We start from the raw sequence: 17969 nt of genomic DNA on the forward strand, positions 1-17969 counted from the left end.
ATTTAATTTTCCCCAATCTCCAAGTATAGAAGAAACAAATAGATAAAACTATCTATCTATATCTATATCTATATCTATACTGTATATAATAACAAACATAAAAATAGATCATCTAAATATCTAACAATTAATCCTAACCATTTATTCATAAACTACCACCGGATCTAAACCATTAAAAAAGATTATGGCCTCATAATGTTCAAGATTAGAAATAATGAGACCAAAATACCCTTTCAATCAGAAAAAATACGGATGAAACAAAGAAAATAGGGGTTCTTTACATTCATTCACGTTATTTCCTCTCTAAAAAAAACCCTAATTAAATTTGTTCTGCGCTACGATTAGGATGATTCAACAAAACGGCGATCGGTTTGTTTTCCTGAACATTGGAAGTTAAAGAATCAGATGAATTTGATTGCTTCGATTCGATTCAAAATATGGAAAAAGGTACCGAATTTCGATTTATAGGTTAAATCCATTTTTTGATTTTAGTTGGTTAAATCTAATCGATTGAGTTCGTCTCTAAAGGTTAATGGATTTATGAACAAGTTTTCAATTTGATTTTAAACAATTTTCATTCTATATCAAACACGATGTTGTTTTTAATTTTCATTCTATATACTTTAAGCATTTAGTTGGATCACAAACAAGGGAAATGAGCTCTTATATAATAGAGGAAGAAGAAGGTTCGGTTTTAATGAATCCAAAAATAAATTGTGAATTGATAAAGGAAGAAGGCTCGGTTAAAGGAATCAATTGATTTCTCATATAACTAACTGAATTATCACTCTCCAGCAATTATGGTGAATTAAGCCTTTATTCTGCATAATTGGTACATCATATACCACAAACCATTGATTTAGGTACTACTTTTATTGATTTGCCAGTTAGGTTGTGCTACTTCTATCATACATATATTTACCATAAAAAATTGTACATTTTGTACGCTACTGATGGTTAATTCTGATTGTGCAAATTCAAAGTAGACATATTAATCATACTTATAGAATGTACGATCATAATTTTCAATACAATTCGCCTATAGAGGAAAAGAGCAATTTGATATTCTCTTTTTCTGTTTTTTGCAACTTTCTAAATGGTTGTTATGCGGTTATATTAGGTGAAGTTACCGGTGTTATCTCAATCCGAATGTGATTCATATGTATGAGGTTAGTTCTTTTGTTTACCACCCGAATGTAATTAAATGTGTATTTAGTTAACGTCTACTAATACGTATATTTGTTATACTTGAGAGTGTCGTTTGACTTTTTTTTTAAGTATAAATGACTGAAAAGTAGCCTGTTATGTTTGCCTATATTGACCCGTATCGTGAGTTGATGCTCGGAACTTTCACGCCCTTGACAATAAGCGACTAATAAAAAGTTACGCTGTTTATTATTTTCAGGCAACTACAGGCCGACTTAAAGAAGATGAAGCTAGGAAGTACTTTCAGCAACTCATTAATACAGTTGACTATTTCCATAGTCGAGGTGTTTTTCATCGAGATCTTAAGGTCGTAATTCTATCATAATTATTCATACTTGATGCATCACTTGTATATATGAATTGCATTTAAAATGGACAAAAGTGTGCGAGTCTATGCGTACCTTAAGTATGAATAATGATGACTAGCTTGATGTGTTAATGACCCTAATACATGTTTAGCTCATGTGTGTAGTATTTTGAACGAGATATGATTTTTAAAACAACAATATATACTTTTTGCTCCTTTGTTCGTTCATGGGGTTAGTCCTATATAATTATTTGTTTTTTTTTCGTCCCAAAGTGGCTTTAGGTTTTAGTTGTGTATAAGTTCCTATTTTTTGTGTTTGGGTCTAAATGACCCACTGTATATAACTGTGTATCATGGGTCTAATAATAAGAAATCCTCTTCATTTAACACATGATATGTTTTCATTGTTGGTTAATAGCAGCTATATCAGTCCCTTTCGAGTTTGTGTTTGGGTCTAAATGACCATGTATTATAGCGTGTGGATCAGAGGATCCCTTTTTCATCTCTTAGTACATTCCAGCAGGTATGGTTTTTTTCTCTTATCTTTATTTATTGGGCTTTGGTTGGTAATGGGTCAAAACATGTTATTTTTATAGTAGGTACTGGGTCGGGCTGGTGTCGCTCCAAAACACTTCATGTTTGCAATTGTGGTTATTAATAATTAGTTAGTCAAATGTGAAAATCAGGTTGACTTTTTGAGTAACTTGATCCAGGAATGTGACATGTTCATAAGAATGTGGGTGGTCATTTCCATCCCTGTAAAAGTGTAAATGTATAAAACAATCACATTTATATATAGTCTAAAATGTTCCGCATCATATAAGACTAGCCATTTACACCTACTCTGATTTGGATGTGGATACGATGCTTAATTGATTTCACTTAATGCACATTTAGATCTTAATGGCGGAATTTGATGAATATGGAGCATTATTATCCACATAAGATGTTTATAAGTGCACCAAACAAGAAAAAAAAATCTCTCTTTGACTACACCATTTGGGGTCCGAAAATGTTTACAATACATTTGTATGTGCACGTCCTAAAACCTTTGAATGATGTAGGATGGTCATTTTTTCGTGTTGGACATCTAATATATAGATTAAGATAAGGAAGTTGAGCACATTCTTATTTTTTTATTTATTAAGAATGGATATTACATTCTGTTATCGAGAATATTGTTACTGTATTAATTAGAAGCTTAGACAGGTTGAGTCACCTTTCAATTCAATTATCTTGCCCATTTTGCTTACTTATTAGATTTTCTGCAATCAGTTATTAAACCAAAGGTGTTGCACATAATACTGTTATTTAATGCACATGAGTTTGTTTTTTTTTTTTTTAAATTGTGGTAGTAATTCAGAATATTTATATATTTCCTTGCAAACCACAAAACAACAGTAATGGAGGATTACAAAATTGTAAATTAATCAACGGATATTTCTATGCATTTGCACAATACCAATTTGACTTGTGAACCGTTTCGACCCGTTATCCAACTTGACCCATTTGGACCCGTTTAAAATATGACCCATGAACTATTTCAACCGGAAACCATTTTGACCCGTTACTCAAACCGACCCAACCTGGCCTGTTTTCCGGTGTACTAAACTAATAATGAAGTTTATATATTCATTTCAATGAAAGTAAGTATACATTAAAATAGTTGAACTTGAATGTAAAAAAGGCTACGGTAAAAAAGGTAAAATTCCCCCGATTGGTTACTTCCCCCTTGATCATACCACTATATATATATATATATATATATATATATATATATATATATATATATATATATATATAGTGGTTTGATCAAGGGGGAAGTAACCAATCGGGGGGAAACAAATTTTTGTTTTTTGTTTTTTGAATCAACTTTGTTCACGAACATTATAAATTGGATGAAAATATGAACATTTGTGATAAATGTTTTTATTTTGACAGGAAACACTCGAAAAAGTAATATATAACAATTATCGTGTTTTTCGAGCGTATGTTGAGGTTTTAAATATTAGGGTTTATAGGGCTTAGATATTAGGGTTTAGAAATTTAGGGTTTAGGGTTTAGATTTGGGGTTTAGATTTAGGATTTAGATTGAGTTTTTAACACGAACGGTTTAGAGTTTAGGGTTTGGGATTTAGGGTTTAGTGTTTTGGGTTTAGTCCAACCAGAAAGCAAAGTTACCACATAAAACCTCCTCCATCAGATCAAGTATGGTTCGGTTTCACATCCATGCCCGATATTAATTTTAGTTTGGAGTCTTCTGTCGGTCATCACAAGATAACAAGTGGACATGTGTGTTATTTTAAATTTGTTTGAATACTACTAACATAAACGTCACAGTTAAGTTAATTGATTGATATTTATGAGTATTTATATTGGTTAATAAGATTTCATGTATCATTAACAAGTAGACATGTGTGTTATGATTTCGTCGGTTAACTCACAACCATTCAAATAATATCAAACATTAGTTTATTGACTTTCAAATTTGTAACTTGCAATCACAAATTTATTTTTTGTAATTTAGGGTTTAGATTTTTTTTAGTCTCACAGTTAGTTTATTGAGTTTCAAATTTTAGGGTTTGGCATGATTGGTAATGGGTCATAACTTTTTCTATGCTTTTTTTGGTACTCCTGAAAAAATGGGTTGAAATGGGTCAGGATAGACGTTAAATAATAAAAAGATATGGAGAAAATGTATCTCTTTCAATGTCCTAACCTCCATATTAGAAATCTTATCGATATCGGTATATGCTTTTAGGATAATATAACTACAAAAAAGTGTTTGTGGGTAAAAACGAACCTTACGGAGTTGCAAGTTACAAAAAATCTGACCCTTATTAAACAAATAAAAAAAGACATTGTTCTTATCTTTTTGTGATTGCATTCGTTTTAGAGTTTAATTGATGAAGGTACAGATCAAAATTGGATGTCATTGTAAGTGATTAATATGAGCTCTGAATTTCTAGACTTGGAGAAAAATGTGTCGTTTTTCGAAGGCTGTAATGTTTATATGATATGCAATTTTCAAGCATTTGATTGCATGTTAATCGAACTTTGGAGGTGAGAGTCGGGTTTCATACGCCAATAGGAATAGGATCATCCTCCTAGACATGGCTACACACATCCTGTCATGGTCACGCCATCAAAGAAATCTTTGAACGGTCACCACCAAACTCATCATGAAGAACAATCAAATTCTCACTTGCATGTATCCAGGTTCGTGGTACGTGATATTCCTCAAATTATTTACCCTAGGTTCATACAAATCGCATATTAGAGTTGTAGAGTTATAGAAATCTCAAAGTGAAAGGCATAGGATTTCGGGACTTGGTAATGGAGTTATCACGCACATATGAGTGGTTAATGGGATTGGTGATATTTATGCCTATTGTTATCCAGTCATGGTTCCCTTTTGTATCCGAATTTCAGACAACGTTGTTGTTCAGCCAAACATTCAACAGAGGTTTCCAGATTTCATTGATTCTTGCTGGGCAAAACGATAAAGACAAGACTCCAGCTACTTAATAGGTGACTTAACACCCATAGCCCACAGGTACTTACTAATTTAGAATACTTCAGCCAAAGACTCCTAATTTATGTAAATTTTTGTTTCGTATATTTCAGATTCAAAATTCATTTCGAAGTTAGTTGTAATTATATTGTATTTAATTACAAATACTTCTTCACTTGTATTCCAATAGATCACAAGGTTATATTAACCATTTCAGCAATTGTTTAGATTTTCCCCATTTTCTTTAGGCCTTCTATTTTCTAAAAGTTAAAATCGCATGATTGAGAAAATAATCCGTAACACTAACAGTAGACAAGTTTGTGCCATCTTAACGTTAAAATTAGATGAGAGGTACGTGGTGTACATGGCCATTGCAAGTATATAAACTTAAATTAGTCACATCATCTTAACGACATCATAATCTTCTACATTGGGAGTGAACTATGAAACCTGATCTATGAAACTTAGTCTGGCGAGAGAACAAATTTGCATTAATTTGTGCAAAAATTGTGCAACATTTGTGCAACTTCTTGCAAACGGATTTATGAAATCAGATTCGAGATAAATGACAAGATATCTAGGTAAGCTATAAGAAATATGTCTTAAGACTGTGCTTATCTTTCTAACATGTAAAATTAATTGTGTAGCATGTATTTAAATAGAAGATACATATAGTTATTTAAATGTATAACTCCAATACAACAAATTCTCTAGCATAAACCCGCGAATTCGCGGGTCTTAAAAGAGATAAAAAGTAAAAAAAAAAATAATTTATGTACATAGGTAATTTTAATGAACTTGAAAGTTCTATAGACCAGACCAGGCATTGATGATTGACCTTAAACAAAGTTCTCTCTAAACTAGCAACAGATTTGTGTGTAATTTCGGATTATAAAACACGACCAAAAAATTTAAAAATAAAATAAAATAGCCAACACGTTGAAAATCCCTTACCTTATAGATGACAATCTCTTCCTCTTACGATTCCTCTTATACGCAACAATATTACGATTCGTAGTAGAAACTGGTCCTGCAGAAAGCCTTGCAGTTGCAGGTCTGCTTGATAATGTCCTGTTTTTCTTATCACACCATTTCAATGGAAGATTATGAACAGCAGTACTAATATCAGTTGACCTGTTTAATTCAACTAGCTTCTGAATTTGATCATTTATCTGATGCAAGCAAGCTGTTGACAGATCAAGTTCAAGTGAATCATCAGGTGGTTTTTTCAACATGTTTGTAAGTATCTCTTGATACGACTGAAACGAGATCGAACTTTGATAAGCCGGATGATTCTCACATATCATGTTGACTTTGACTATATGTTTACATAGATTCCCACGTAACGACCATTCGCAATCGCAAAACGCGAACTCAGAACCAGGGTTCCATACTAAATGCGAATTGTTTCTGTTGTTCTGGCTCACGACTTTAGCGAAGGTGTTGTTTATGTTGTCTAAGGTGACATCGGTGTCGGGACTTTGTAACGCACGGTACCATGATGTAGAATTGATGTATTCTTGTTTCACGATTTGAAAAGAATCAGTTTCGTCAGAGTATCGATCGAGCCGGTAACTCGAGTGTAACTCGGTTGTTAGCTTGTGAACCAACCAATCGACTCGCTTAAGTGCACCAAGATGCGAGTCGTCAAAAAGTTTAAGCTTTAACTTCACGTGATAAGCTTCGATTGCACCGGATGCTTCTTGACTTGCAAGTGGGAGAGTTTTCATTATTGTTAACCACATTTATGAATATAAATTCATTCATGAATCAAAAATGGATCTACAAAACTGGTAAAACTTAAAAAAAAAATAATTAAAAAAAGCTTAAAAAACTGAAGATAGATACCTATCTTAGGAACCCATGAAGCGGTAAAATATTGCATGAAGTCGGTTTGGTCAACAAAATCTTGACTGAACTTTTGTAACAAAAGAAAGGGATCAACTCCAGCCCATATGCTGTAAACTATTTCTCCTAAACGTTTAAAGATTTCTCTTTGAACTTCAACGTTCCTACATTTCTTGACGATATGTCTAAGCCATGACCGACGAATGCGCCACACAGAGAATAGTATAGGGCAAGAAAATGTCTCCCTGGAAGGAAACGCGAAGTACATCAAAATTGTCTCATGAGCATCAAATAATAGATAAATACTACTTCGTAGAAATAATTAAAAAGTACAATGATATCAAATCGTCTGGTTAACAAATAATAAATAGAGTACTCCATGGTAATGATAATAATAATAAAAGAAAATTATAGCCCGGCCCTTAGGGCTGTCAATAAGAACCTTAATATATGCATTAATACTCTCAATACATAACAAACTCAATGTCCCCACTAAAAAAGTTTAGAAAACAATTAAAAAAAAAAATAAGAACCAATTTTGATGAATGAGTAACATATATACAGAGTAATATATATAATATATAATAGGGGTAGAAGCGGGGGAAGCGGGGGGGGGGGAAGTAGGTGAAGTAAATTTTTTTTTTTAAATTTTGGTTTTTTTCGATTTTTTTTTCAGGCATCAAGATCACACGAAAATATGAAACATTTAAAAAAGACACTTCGTGATGAATGTTATTATTAAGGCGGGAAAAAGATCGACAAAAATAACATTCAAGATAATATTGATCGTGAAGAATGTTAATCTTCGAACGTTTTTTTTCTTCATGTTTTGTGAAGTACTTTTTGTCTAAATTTAGCCCGATTTAGAGTTTAGGGTTTAGGGTTTAGTGTTTTGGGTTTAGTCCCTAAACCCAAAACCCAAAACCCTAAACCGTTCGTGTAAAAAACTCAATCTAAATCCTAAATCTAAACCCTAAACCCTAAATTTCTAAACCCTAATATCTAAACCCTAATTTCCAAACCCCCAAAATACGCTCGAAAAACACGATAAGTGTTATATATTATTTCTTCTAGGTTTTTCCCGCCAAAATGAAAACATTTATCACAAAGTGTCTTTTTTAAATGTTCATATTTTCATCCAATCTATAATGTTCGTGAACAAAGTTTTTTCAAAAAACGAAAAAAAATAATATATTTGCTTCCGCCGCTTCCCCCAATTGGTTACTTCCCCATTGATCCTTCCACATATATAACATACCTTATAGGATCAGTCTCAGCTGCTGCATCATCAATAAGAAAGCCAGTGGCCTTCCATGTAGGGTCCACAACATGAACACGGCCAAGTAGGGCTTTCATCCATTTACACATATCAGATTTAGCAACACTTCGGGTAATCTCACCCAAGCTACAGGGAGTGCATGTTGTCTCGAATCAAAAACTAAAAGTGTGCACAGAGGATACTGCATACCATCAGAAAAGGAGGAAAAAAAAAACATTAATCACAACAAAATATAAAAAAGTAACCTGCCATGGCCTTAGGCAGCAGACTTGTCAATTAAAACCCATATACTAATGAGTAAACGGTCATAGGATAACCCAGTTAGACTGCGTACATCTGAGTACAAATGGGTCAAAAGTTGGCATAGGTGTAATTAATTATTCATCAAAGATATAAACTTTTTAGAAAAATAAAATCGCCCAAAATGTACCCATTTTGAAACGTTAACCCACCTGATTTTACCATTTTACCATGATTGAACAGTAATATCATGCTTAATAAACACTAATCGGGTCAATAGTAAAATGTTGCCAACTGAAGTTGTACGTTTTTGAGAGAAAAAAAAATTCAAAAAGACTTCTACCTTTAGTCTCTTGATTCCAAAAGTTGAGTCAATCGCTATGAGACTGCGATGTCCAAAACGAATCATCTGCTGTAACTGCCACTCAGTTTGAATACCAAGAATAAAAGGTTCATTTTCAGAAGACTTTTGATTATAAAAAATAGATTTCTTATTACGCTCAGCCCATATTTGTATACTTTCTTCATCATCCAAATCCAATTCATGTGTAGACTTCTTAATTATCATCGCGAGTTTATGAACATATTGAGAAGCGATCGCGTTGACTTTCGCATCGGACCCACAATAACGTTGAATCCCTTCTATATGCTTTTCTAGAACATTCTCTTCAGGGATACCGAGATAAATCATTGACATTGTTTGTTGTTGAATCTCGTTTCCTACGTATGGAATCTTTTTGGCTCCGGGCCCAATAGCATCACGATCAAGTGGGCCATGGCAAATATATACAGATTTATTCACATGTCGTCTGTCGTTTTCATTGTATACCAGAAGTACAAGAGACGGACGAGCGTATAGACATTTGACATCGAAATGACACTGGCAACCTCGCATTGACTGTGGCCTAGGTGCACGATTTCGAGTGTTCAGTCGATACTTTCGGCTAGGCAATATTATTCCACCTTCTCCATAATCTTCAGGACCAAACGAACACCAGTACCTTTTATGAAAACATAGATAAAAAAAAAAACAATAAACATAATATTAGACTAGCATTACTTAGAGTAAATTACAAAGGTAACAATTGTATTCACATATTCAAAATAATCATGCTTAGAATATTGTATTCCTTGTCAAATATTTTTGCAAATAGAGATTGTGATATTTTATCAACTAAGCTTTATTTTGTTATTTAGATGGAACTTGAATCGAGTGCCTATAAAAGAGTCAGCCGCTTCTAGAAAGGTGGAACTTTGAATAATTTTTTGCATCCTATATCACTGGAAGAATAAGATAAATATTCATATATTTTATAACTGGCAATTGAGACCCATACACTCAAATTCGGGTCAAATGGGTCAAGCTTTCGGGTCAATTGGGTCTTGAGAAAAATTAGACCTAAGAATGTAAATCAAAACATAAAAAAAAGATCCAAATGGGTTTCTCTCCAACCTACCTATTGAGTCCTATACAAAAAGTGAAGGAACGGGTCTAGTGGGTATCAATACTCAAAGATCAATAAATAGAAATAGGTCTAATGGATTTTGTGAATGGGTCAAATGGGTCGAGCATAAAAAGTTTCATCCGTCAAAATTTTATGAAAGCATTTATGGTTATATCATTCATTATGTATATTAATATTTCTTATGTATATATAATAAAAATTAATAATAATAATAACTAAAATAATGTAATAAATGTAAAAAAAAAAAAAAAAGCGATGTAACCCATTTGACCCCATTGAGCTGTGACCCGTTTCGACCCGTCACCCAAACCGACCCAACCTGACCAATTTTGACCACGTTTAAAAATTGACCCATTTGACCTATGACCCATTTCAACCCAAAACCATTTTGAACCGTTACCCAAACCGACCCAACCTGACCCGTTTGCCAGGCATAATATATTTACTAAGAACAAAGTACTATTACACAGGGACCAAATCATTCAAATAATCTTCAAAACATAAGTGGATTTCGGAGTTTAGATACTTGTCAGAGACCCATCCATAACTTGACTACTAGATACTCTTTTTAGCCAATGAAATGCTTCATAAACTGTTTAGCACTAAACAAATAACAAATAACTCAAGCTTAAATGAAAGTTTTCACATAACTTACCGCTTGTATTCCAGATATTCATCGCTTTTGTACTCCAGCATCTTGCCTTCCTCACGTTTCTTTCCTATCTCAATGTGGAACTGGGTTGGAGATTCTACATTAGAACCTTCTCCATTTCTGAAATCTTCAACTCTTGCATAAGGAATTAGGGCCACATCATCATGATCTTCTGGAGTGCCAAATTTGACCCATTTTAGGTCTGCAGCTGAGAAATATTCTGCTGAAGGATTTTGTAACTCGATATCATCTATTGATTCAATCAACTCCATCTGCTATATAAATTCTTACTGTGCAAGAAACATGAACAAATAAGAGATCATTATTTAACATGTACCTAACCATTAATCTAACATATAACTATTCTCCCATGTATTAAGTCACAAGATGAAATTTATATCATAAATTAACAAAATGAATTACCAGAAGAAAACCTGACTGTAAGTTAGGCGATTCTTAGTCATAAATACTTACAGTTACAAATTAATTCTACATAATATTTTTATCTTGTAAATGTCTGACCAATTTTAATTCTATAATTTAAATTTTTAACCTTAAACTTTCTAATTTATGTATTTATCTATCATCACCCCATACTTTTACCCTTACAAAGCGCAAACTTTGATGAACGCAAATTTGAGAGAACATGTAATTAAGGGCAAAAATATAAATTTGGTGCACTATTTTGAAGCATCGTGAACTATTAACTTAGGAGACAGATGCATACTAAAATTTACAACACAATTTAATAATCAGTTCATTATTTCCCACAAGGTTTAACGCAAGTAACTAATCATCAAAGTGAAATAAATACATAATATTAAACATCAAAATCAGGGTTTCGCCTTCAATTTAGTGTTAGTAAAAAATATATTTAATCAGTCAAATGGGTGAAGATGATGTATAGTTGGATTACGACGTCGTTTTGCAGGCTCTGTTGTAGCCTTGTAGGTTAAAGGGTAGTGAGAGACGGTGGAAAATAGTAGTGACAGAGGCGAGGGTTTATGATTGGGAAATGAGGTTTTAGTTAGTTTAGATTTAGATTACATAAAAGATCGGATAAAATAGGGTTTTGGTTGCACAAGACAAACCTTTTATATCATTTAGACCGCTAGTATCGGTCCGCCGTAGGCCGCCCTTGAAGGCCGCCGATGCTAGCAAATCGTGATTGACTCTGTGATGCTATCCAGTACTCCACCAAGTCGTTGCCAAGCAAAATCAAGGACGGAAGGTTTGGTGAAATTTTCGAACGTTGCATGCTTTTTCAAAGAAAATTGCAGGTTTACGTTTGACTTTTCAGTGTGCAACGGATAAAATTTTAAAACTCCAATTCTCACACACACACACACACACACACACACACACACACACACACACACACACACACATATATATATATATATATATATATATATATATACACTGATGTTGACATAAACATACACATTACAATTCTCACCACAATATTTCTTTGAATCCATTCCATTCAAACATAAACATAAACATAAACATATACTGAAGTGAAACATCTGCACTCATACAAACACAAACACAAACACAAACACAAACACAAACACAAAAACAAACACAAACACAAACACACTAATCTAGCAATCTCATTTACAAAAATAAACACACGATGGCGCGTTTAACTTGTTCGATGGATGTATGGTACGGGGGACAACTAAGCGAAAATTGGAAGATGTATCTGGACGGGCAGTGCAAGTCGTTCGAGTCACTAGATATCACCTACTGGGACACGGGGCGTTTGTTCGACTACATACACGTACATGTTGACTTCGAGGCCTCGGATTTTGCTTGGTGTGATCCAGAAACCGATAAGTTTGAATTTATCACGACCGAAAAAGAATGGCATGAAATTGTCGGGAGAGCCTTACTCAAATGCAACTGAATCGAGTTGTATTGTATTGTTATTTGGACCCGACAATTCAACACCCGATCTCATCCTCACTACCCGCACAACAGTAGCAATGAGGGTTATGCGAGTGACGACACGATCGGGTCGTATTATAGTTATTTTTTATTTTATTTTTAGGACTTTGTAATCATTTTTTTTTATTTTAGGACTTTGTAATGTTTTTATTTTTATTTTTAGGACTTTGTAATGTTTTTTTTATTCTTTAGGAATTGTAATAGTTTTGTTTTTATTTTTAAGAATTTGTAATGTTTTTTTTATTAATAAAACTTTTAATTATTAGAATTTTAATTGTAATATATAAGTTAATAATATAAAAGTTTAATATAAAAGAAAGAGGTGGGATCAAGTGAAGGGTACGTCATGGATGTTAGCAGTTTAGTGGTTGGTTAGGGATGGGAAGAAGGTGCTGATGTGACGCAGATGTGGTAGTCAGTGATCCCATGACGGACCGTCATAGTTAAGGGTGATCTTAAAAAAGGTTTTTCCCAAAAAGAAAAATAAAAAATCTTCTTTTGGATCAAAGAATTAAATTTCTGCATCTATTCCACTCTTATCGAAGGCCAATTACACGATATCATAAAAATTCATTTTTCTTTGTAAAAAAAATTAAAATTAAAAAGAAAAAAATATAAGCAATATAGATGACATCATAAATCAATTTATTTTATAATTTAAATATCCTTTACCAAATCATTAAAATCTATACAATCTTATTTTAAGAATTAAAATAAAATCATAAAATCATTAAGGCCACTCCCTATCGTAACTAAACTATTCATCCTCTTAACCTTCCACATCAGCGCCACATCAATACCAATATTCTATAACTAACTCATAACTAAACACTCCCTATAATGGCTAAAAAAATATTCCTCTTAATATACAATGTACAAGCAATAAAACATCAAGTCCAAACAATAAAAAGCCATTGGTACTCACAATTACTATAACCAACCTTCATACTTCAGTTAAATCCATGGTGGAAGCGGGTAACTAAAGCGGGTAACTAGCTCGTGCCTATGGTTCATTACGGGTAATGACGGGTAATGAGCGGGTAACGAACGGGTAACTAACCTTACGATTATATCACGCGTGCCTGACAAAAAACCACGCTAAAGCTTGCTTTTATCAGTAAATAAATTTGCTTCTCTCATACACTTTCTTCCTAAAAATCTCCCAAATCAAAAAACCCACGACCATCTTCATCCTTCATCAACCACCTTCTTCATCTTCATCGACCACCACCACCTATGCCGCTGCTGTTACCACTGCCGTCCGCTGCTGCTATCTTTTCCTTCAATACTTAAAATTTAAATTCAAGGTAAATCGATATTAATATTTTCTTCAAATTCAAACAATCTTCATCTTCATCTTCATCTTAATCCATCTAAATCAAATAGAAACCCTAACTCAAATCATCTTCCCTTCTGTATACAACATATTCATATGAATCCATTGAGAAATTCAAGCATACATTTTGATCTGAGAACATTGAAGAAGTTGTTGATATTTCATTATCCTTTGCACTTCTTATTTTGAGTTCTCGATTAGCTCATTCAATATTTGCTTGAAGATTCAAGATTCAAATAGAAGGTGCTGATGAAGGGCGATATATACAGGTTTATCATTATTACCTTTATAATAATTGCTTTTGGTTTTTTCTTTTAGTTAAATTTTTATTGATAGATCGATTTTGTGACGGATGAAATTGGTTATATTTTCTTAGGGTTTTTAATTTTAACTTATGAAGTTGTTTATGAAGTTTTAGAAAAGATTTCAAATGGATTATCAAATTAAAACAGGTATGCTCTGGCTTTTCGACACTATAGCCTTAGGGTTTGATTGGCAATCTTTTAATGATGAAAACTATTCAGGTTCTGTTATGTATTGTCGATTTTGACTTTTGATTGTAATTACAGGTTGTTGTTTTTTTTCATTCTCAGGGTTGGGATATCTCTCTGCTTCAAGTTGAAAATAGAAACTAAAATGTCTATTAAGGTTTGATAATCATAGTTGTGCTTTTGACTTCAAATCTATGCTCTACATTTTTAAAAAAATGGAGCTATGTTAAGTTAACTTCAGTTTTGATGTTAATCGGAGCTATGATTTGGATCAACTATGGTGTTTAATCTGTTATTTTATATTAATTAGTATTCAATTATGTTATTTTATATTATTTTGTGTTTTGATATAGACTTATTTTGAGTTAAATATATCAAATGGTAATGCATGGGCACTTACAGTTAAATTCTAAATGGATACTTGAAATTATGCATTTTATGGTAAATCGTTTTTATTGGCGTAGGTTACTGACTATAGAACATAGTTTTGAGTTGGAATTGGAGGATTGATTCAAGCTACTTATGTACAGGTGACTTGTATTTAACATTATTTACATTTCAATTTTAGATAAACATGAATTAACCAACACTAAGTTGTTAACTGATGTACATGGATATAACCATGTCTTAAGCCAAACTGTAATAACATACATTGGTATAAGTATAAGCATTTTGTTGGGTGGTGAACTACTGAACATATAATGGTTGATCATATGAATGGTGATTAGTTTTTCATCTATGTATATTATTTTTTCATCTTTTTAAAGTTTTTTCAGGTTACTTAATTACGAGTATTTATTTTATAAAGCTATGACTAGTTTGTTCTATTTGTTTATGTTTTTACGTTTTTTTCGGATTTCTTCTTCCTGTTGAGTTTTGTTAGTTAAACTGAGGTATAAAGTATTACTAAATTCAAATAATACCGTTTTTTTGTTTTAAAAAAATAATATAAGGTTGTTAAGTTGAGGTAAGAAGTATATGAACTATCTGATTAAGATAGTGATTCATGTTAAAGTAATGAAATTTTAATTATAAAAGTTATTACTTAGATGTATATATAGTTAATGGAGCCTAAGGTTGATTATAATAAGTAGTAAAAGGAAATTTTATGAATATTGCTTTCAAAAGCAAGAATTGGAAAATAAATTTTCAATAATGAACTTTTGTAGCAGTCTACTTGCTTTTACAGTAATTGAAAGGAAGTGGTTGCATTGAAAGGATATGACACGAAAACAGTCTTTTAGTAATGGTTTGAAGCACACAATAATGAAGTTACATGAGATTTTAGGTTCGAATGTAAGTTATCAATCTACTTTGGAAAAAACCCTTTAAAGTCGAGTTTAGATTGAATAATCAAACTCTTGTTTGTCGGCGGTAGGTGTATTCAAAAGAGAGAAGAAGAAAATAAATTAATTGATGGACGCTAGAGAAAACGATTATGTAGCTTAATGATACGCATACCCGATTACCTCGTGTAGCGCATCACACTTGCACCATGCGTGCAAAGCCCAAGTGCCAAGGCGCTCCGGGCACAGGTAAATGTGCGCTAAGTACGGCCAGAGCGCGCGGTACGAATCTGACGTGTCCCGTACAGACCACAATCCCTGCAAAAAGGTGGAAGGTACAAACAGCCAGCATTAAAGTAACAAGTACTGTTTCCTGGTCCCCTCCTCCAAGGCGTTTGAGCGGTACAGACAAGAAAGTAATGAAGAACACGTGGCACCAATAAGTAAACGGTGATATGACTATAAATAACGGACTCGAATCACTAGGCAAAGGACATGATCCATTGGGATTCACACCTATACTATTTTTAGTATTAAGGTACGAACTAGTGGCGCCACTTATAGTGCGCTACTCTACCCGCGCTACCAGACTTATAGAAATCCACTAGACACTTGATCTACAGGTAACGTTCTGTGAACATAAATCCTATAACCCAGCGCGAGCCATCATCAACCGGGCAACCCGTCGATGGTGGGTCTATGTTTAACCACCCTGTTGAGATCCTCATCTCGTAAGGGGTTATTCACGGTACTTCAGACCGGAGAGTTAAACTCAATTGACCCTTAAATCCCCTCTTATTGATGTCAAGCATGGACTGAACCCGACTCAATTATTCTATGCTTGATCATTTGGCGCCATCCGTGGGACACACAAGTTAAAAGATTTTGATTTGATCTTTTTTCTGTATGTGCACCACTCACTTTTGTTTCTTTACAGGCATCTGTTACGAAAGAATAAAGTGCATTCAATGGCCAGCTGCCAACAACAACAAGGAACCAAGCGCAAATCGAGCGCTGGCGGAAGCTTGGGGGCAACAGAGATATCTTTCCCTGTCGTTCGAGCATTCAATACTTCCTGCGCGCCCATTGTGGTACAGGGGTACCTACCCGAGTCGGGTCATGGTGTGAAGCGCCTCCACATGGATAACGACAGTAGTATTGACATCATGTACGAACATTGCTTCCGACAGTTGCCCACACCGATTAGGAAAACTATCAAACCTCCAACCACGGCCCTGTCTGGGTTTTCAGGAGAGTCAGCGTGGCCTATCGGAATTTTGAACCTAAGATTGGAGCTAAGAGACACCAAGGACAAGCTAAAGAAGCGCACCGAGAACATAGAATTCTGTGTTGTGCGCTCGTATTCCAGATAAAATGTGATATTGGGAAGAACCTACATCTAAAAGTTTGGCGCTATACCATCCACGATCCATGGGATGGTTCGGTTTCCAACAGAACGAGGAATCGCCACCCTCGAATCAACGCCGTTGGACGCCTTGTGCGCATCTGTCACCGATAAAAAGGACATTCCCACGAAGAGAAGGGTGAGAATGAATGGTGGGTCGTAGTTAACCCCGTGTATCCAGAATAAAAGGTGAAGATAGGGGGAAATCTCACACTAGGAAACTAAAGAAAACAGAGAAACATCCTCATTTCCTATTCAGACGTGTTCTGTTGGCGCGACGCCGACATAACCGGAGTGCCGTGAGAGATAGCACAACATTACCTTCGCGCTAGCACTAATCTGACCCCCATCAAACAGAAGAAGCAGCTAATGGCGATCGACAGAAGCGAATGGTTGCGCACAGAAGTTGACAAGCTGGTCAAAACTAACATATTGCGCAAAGTGAACTATCAGACATGGGTGGCCAACCCCGTCTTAGTGGCTAAGTCCGATGGGACGTGTCGACTTTGTATTGATTTTAAAGACATTAACAAAGCTTGCCCCAAAGATAATTATCAGTTGCCAGAGATAGACTGGAAGGTCGAGTCGCTCACCGGTTTCAGGCTTAAGCGTTTCCTGGATGCTTACAAAGGGTATCACCAAATACAAATGGCTGAGGAGGATGAAGAAAAGACCGTGTTTCACATAGACCAAGGGATATACTGTTACACCAAGATGCCCTTCGGATTGAAAAACGCGGGTGCTACCTATCAGCGCACCATAGATACCGCGTTCACCAAACAAATCGGGCGTAACCTTGAGGCATACGTTGACGACCTTGTCATCAAGAGCAACGCTGAAGATCAGTTGCTGGTCGACATCCTTGAAATATTTAACACGCTCAGAAGCATCAATATGAAGCTTAAACCGGCTAAATGTAGCTTCGGGGAAGAAGAAGGAAACTTCTTAGGACACATCGTAACTCCGCGAGGAATTAAAGTGAATCC

General features: G+C 34.4%; 1 long non-coding RNA gene and 1 pseudogene across 4 annotated transcripts; one reads left to right on the forward strand and one right to left on the reverse strand.

Annotated features, from left to right (window-relative positions):
• The first annotated feature begins 221 nt into the window (after positions 1-221).
• Positions 222-2807, forward strand: LOC139843907 (uncharacterized). 4 transcript variants are annotated; one of them, XR_011757736.1, is made up of 5 exons: positions 222-447; positions 629-863; positions 1121-1169; positions 1406-1513; positions 1935-2807. It is a non-coding gene; the product is annotated as an uncharacterized lncRNA (long non-coding RNA). The 4 variants fall into 4 exon arrangements; XR_011757733.1 differs by lacking the exon at positions 1935-2807 and having other exon boundaries at positions 1406-1918; XR_011757734.1 differs by lacking the exon at positions 1935-2807 and having other exon boundaries at positions 636-863; positions 1406-1918.
• A 2917-nt stretch (positions 2808-5724) lies between these two features.
• On the reverse strand, positions 5725-11556 carry LOC139904628 (uncharacterized; annotated as a pseudogene).
• Between the last annotated feature and the right edge of the window lie 6413 nt (positions 11557-17969).

Source organism: Rutidosis leptorrhynchoides, chromosome 4, assembly GCF_046630445.1.
Source record: "Rutidosis leptorrhynchoides isolate AG116_Rl617_1_P2 chromosome 4, CSIRO_AGI_Rlap_v1, whole genome shotgun sequence".
NCBI lineage: Eukaryota > Viridiplantae > Streptophyta > Magnoliopsida > Asterales > Asteraceae > Rutidosis > Rutidosis leptorrhynchoides.